Source organism: Populus euphratica, unplaced genomic scaffold, assembly GCF_000495115.2.
Source record: "Populus euphratica unplaced genomic scaffold, PopEup_1.0 scaffold403.1, whole genome shotgun sequence".
NCBI classification, from domain to species: Eukaryota; Viridiplantae; Streptophyta; class Magnoliopsida; order Malpighiales; family Salicaceae; genus Populus; species Populus euphratica.
In genome coordinates, this window is record NW_011500081.1 from 26,458 (window position 1) to 31,152 (window position 4,695).

The 4,695-nt window shown below is 41.1% G+C and overlaps 1 pseudogene; it reads right to left on the bottom strand.

Moving 5' to 3' along the window:
* The window catches only part of LOC105108789 (centromere protein V pseudogene), a 5,786-nt pseudogene extending 2,122 nt beyond the window's left edge, over positions 1-3,664 (bottom strand).
* Between the last annotated feature and the right edge of the window lie 1,031 nt (positions 3,665-4,695).

The window sequence follows — 4,695 nt, forward strand, 5'->3', positions numbered from 1 at the left end:
TTCTCCTCCATGTATTTGTTTTGTATTCTTTCTCTATCTCTAAATATATTGACTTCTCCCGTGGATGTAGGCGATTTTGTCGAACCACGTTAAATATTGTGTCAGTGTGCTTGGCTCTCCTATGAGCAAATATCAGTACATCACTGGTCGAAATTCCCAACAATTGGTATCAGAGCGTTCGGTTTAAAGTGGTGTTTGATTTTGCTCAAAAATGAAAGTTGTCAAAATTGTGTTTTGACCATACCACTGTGTAGAGGAGAAAGAGACGAAGCCACTGGTGAAAACCGCGTCGAAATCGGATGTCGGAAACCGTCACGCGCGCCGGCGGGGTGACTGTCCACGTCATCAGCCACGTCAGCAGTTCTGCACAGTCATCAGACACGTCACCTGACACATCAGCACTCTGACCAGTCAACCTACCACGTCATTAGGCACGTCAGCAGTTCTGCACAGTCATCAGACACGTCACCTGACAAATCAGCACTCTGACCAGTCAACCTACCACGTCATTAGGCACGTCAGCAGTTCTGCACAGTCATCAGACACGTCACCTGACACATCAGCGCTCTGACCAGTCAAACTGCCACGTCAGATTTGGTTGACCTATATGTCCTACGTGGATGACACGTCATTACAGCCACGTCAGCTCCCTGGATTTTGATCCTGTATGGCAGAGTCTACGTGCAACCGGTTCTGAGATTGAATCTGGGCCGTTTATCAGGCCAAAAATATTTTGATCATATCTTAGCCGTCTGAAGTGCGATTTGGACGATTTCAGACTTGTTTCCAGCTAATTTGATCGTTCCGGATGCAATGGTACGGTCCGATCATTGAGATTGAGATCAGAAATGGCAGTGATGAATTATTAAAGAGAGATTGCCCGATCAGGAGGCATATGATGGTCATCATGGTGGTCGATGGAGCTGAAGAAGAAGAAATCACACATGTTTGCCCAATTACATGTGGTGAACTATTATGTGGGGAATTTTAATTGCCTTGAGGGAAGGTAAAATTAGGACACTCTGGACACCCGATCATTTGGACAATTTGAGGTGGAGAGTGAAATTTGATGAAGACCAATCTTGACGAATCTGAGCACTGGTAGTCTCGCCAGATATTGAGAAATCAGGTATAAAACCAGGATACCCCAGATCACTTGTAAAGGAAAGCCGCAACAAAGCTAGCAAATGGTTGTATATACGAAAAGACAGTACGATGGATAGATATGGCCTAAGAAGTTCTGGCTAGGAGATTGGGTTTTAAGCGGGACCATTGTGACCCCTCCAATCTTTCCTGGGAACTTGCTTAGTAGAAGGATTATCCATACGGTACTATTTTCATATATATGACAGTTTGTTATGAAACTGTTGAAGACTAGCAGGATGACGGCACAAAGGAACAGTTGGGTTCCGTATGATCAAGGATTTGATGGAGTGGTGATTTCTCCAAGGAAGTTAGATTCGGTGACTATAATTTCTCGAGGGGAGAATTGATGAAGACCCTGATAATGGAAGAGAAATACAGCAAAGAGATAAAGATTGGCACCCTATTTAAACTTGGATAGATGTTGTGACAGGATGAGCTGCTGTCAAACATAAGCAAGGAATAGGGAGAAATCTGGAGAACCAAAATTGCACGAGAGCACATGAAGATTGTGTAGGAGTACCCGGAGGATCCAACGAGGTACTATAATGAGACAACAGGTGCGAGGAGAAGAAGAGTTCCCAGATGAAGCTCAGAGCAGAGACTATGAAAAAGTTGTACAACAAAAGTCTCTTGTGCTCTTGATAAAGGCAACAAGCGAGGACCTTTCAATGCATGCAAGGATGGAAGAATGAGCTGTTGCAGATGCACCTAATTGAGGGGGTGCAAACGCCTGTGATAAAAGGCGACCGCCTATGATGAAAGGCGAAGACACCAAAGGGAGTTGGTGCGGGTGGAGCTGTTAAGCAGAAAAGGCGTAGAAGCTCCAAACATAGAAATTGAGGTGGAGGATTGCGAGGAGTATACCGCAACTTTCTCTTTCTATGTAATTAGTGGCAAAGAATTTATGGAGCCACTTAGAAGCATCTTAGCTGAAGGAGGATGCGACTGCCTATAAAAGGCGAAGACACCTTAAAGAGAAGGTGTGAGGGCTATGAGATGAGCCCATGATCAGACCGCCGCATGACGACGAGCGGAGACACCTCAGGAGAAGGTGTGAGGGCCGTGGAAGGAGCCCAGTTCAAAACGCCCCAGAGCCAATGTGATGGCTAGGTATGAGTGGACAGATGGATAGCCAATAAAAGGGTTATGATGAGTATGAAGACAAATACAAGATTGACTTTCATGGATATTGCCCCCATGCTAAAGATCAATGAGCTAGAAGACATTTGCCTTGGACAATAAGTGGATGACTTGTGGAGCATTAAGACGTGGCTGCTATGAAGGAGTAGAGGGCATGCGCAGGTTCCGGGAACAAGTTGACTCTTGTCAAGGTGGTGAGCTCGGTAATGGCATTGTAATACTCAGAGTATGAAGACAGATATGGATCAACCTTTTATGGGCTGCCCCCATGGTTAAAGGTGGAAAGCTACCTGGACTCTTGAGACTAAGAGCGAGAGACTCATGGAGAAGTAAGGCGTGGTTCCTAGGGTGGAACAGAGGGCAGGCGCAACTCCTGGATGAGTAGACTCTTGGAAGAGTGGTGAGCTTGTGATCATATTGAGATACTCAGATAATGACTGTCGCACTTGAAATATCCGTTTGAGGGGGTGTTGTAAGCCTTGATGTGAGGCTTGAGGAATCATTCCGGACTGAGCGTGGTTGATACGCTCGAAGGGGAATGTTGTTCCAGAGACAAGCGTTAACACTATTCAGATGTGATGTGGCAAACCATCTGGTTATAGTGATCCTTTTGTGTGAGAAAAGGTGTGCTTAGGTCACTCTGATGATTGAAGGGTTTGGCAAGTACCTGTAAACTTGGCTACAAAAGCTCTCAAAATGGAAAGCTTAGAAGAGCTGCAAGATGCAAGCTTATGTTGAAGAAGAATGAGGACAATTGCCCCACATGAATGGCAAAGGGGGTGATTGTTAGGTTGGTTGCCATTAATGTGCAACAACCATTTGCTATTGCACCAACCATGTGCACTCATCCAAGATGTCAAAGGTTGGCAGCCACCATTGTTGAAGAAGAGTTGGAGTTGGCAGCCACCTTTGTTGAAGAAAAGCCTCCATGAATGCCTATAAATAGAGGCATATGCAAGAGAGCAAAATGAGTGAAGAGAATTATGAAAATGTGAAGAGAGTAGAGAGGAAGAGAGAGCTGCAATGGCAGCAGCAGCTGCAAGTGCAGCAAAGAGAGTTGAGAGTTGAGTATGAGAGGGTGTAATCCTCCTCCTCCATGTATTTGTTTTGTATTCTTTCTCTATCTCTAAATATATTGACTTCTCCCGTGGATGTAGGCGGTTTTGCCGAACCACGTTAAATATTGTGTCAGTGTGCTTGGCTCTCCTATGAACAAATATCAGTACATCACTGGTCGAAATTCCCAACAAAAGCAAGGGAATTACCTTAAAAAAGGTCAACTTTGCTGGCTGTAGGACTGTTTCTCAAGCCCCCAGGTACTGGCAACAAATGCTTCTTCTAGCTGTCTGCGAGTGTGTCTGTGTGTATGTGTGTGTGTGTGTGTCAGTGTGTGTGTGGGGGGGCTCTTTTTGGATCAAATTCTTAGGACTCATTTGTGTTTCTTAGCCGAAGGACCAACAATGGGCCTACAAAACTTGTAAGAATGTGACGAAGAGTTTTACAACCCATGGCCTGTACCTAGGCTCTTCCATAAAATGTCAAGGTATCAACAGCATATTATTAAATCTGGCCCACCCTATAAGATCTATCCGAAATCTAATCGACTACTCCCTAACTCGAGCCAATCTCAAAAAAAGTCAATTTAAAGTTAAAATGATTTGACTAGTCAAATCCTTACCTGTTCAAAATCTGGTAATTTTCAAAACAGTATTATTTTCAAAGAAATAATAATAATTGATTTGGAGTAACCTAGACAACCACTCATATTAGATTTAATAATTATGATCAAAGGGACTATCTAGTAAAGATTTTGTAAAATGATGCGAGTAATACTAATTTCACATTAACATAAATCACTTCTAATACAATAAAACTTAGGGTTGAGATTCTTCCATTAAAAAAAATATATCAGGAGTATTATCATTAACAAAACATACCAGTTTTGTAGTTACACTTTCTAAAGGATCAATTGATTTTTTTTAAGTAAGAAAATAAATATATAAACTTTTTTAGTAAGTATAAAATTGGGATAACCTTAAAAGTGAAAAAAAAAAGCATGAAAATCAATTTTAAAAATATTTAATATTAAATGATAAGATTGAAAAGTAATTAAAAAACATTAAAAAAAACTAAAATCAACTTGTGTTAATTCTCGAAAATCAAGATCATAGTCATAAAGCTAGGACCAATTATATAGAAGGCAAACCCAACAAACAATAAAAATTAATGAGTTATGAAACCCAAATAAAAAGATCTTTTAAAAAAACATAAAAAATATTTAAATCAATCCACGCTAACCTACTAACCTCATGATCATAGATATAAAATTGAGATAACTATATCAAAAAAAAAAGTGAGAAAAAAATACATGAAAATTTCAAAAAATCAAATATTTAAAGATAAAATTTT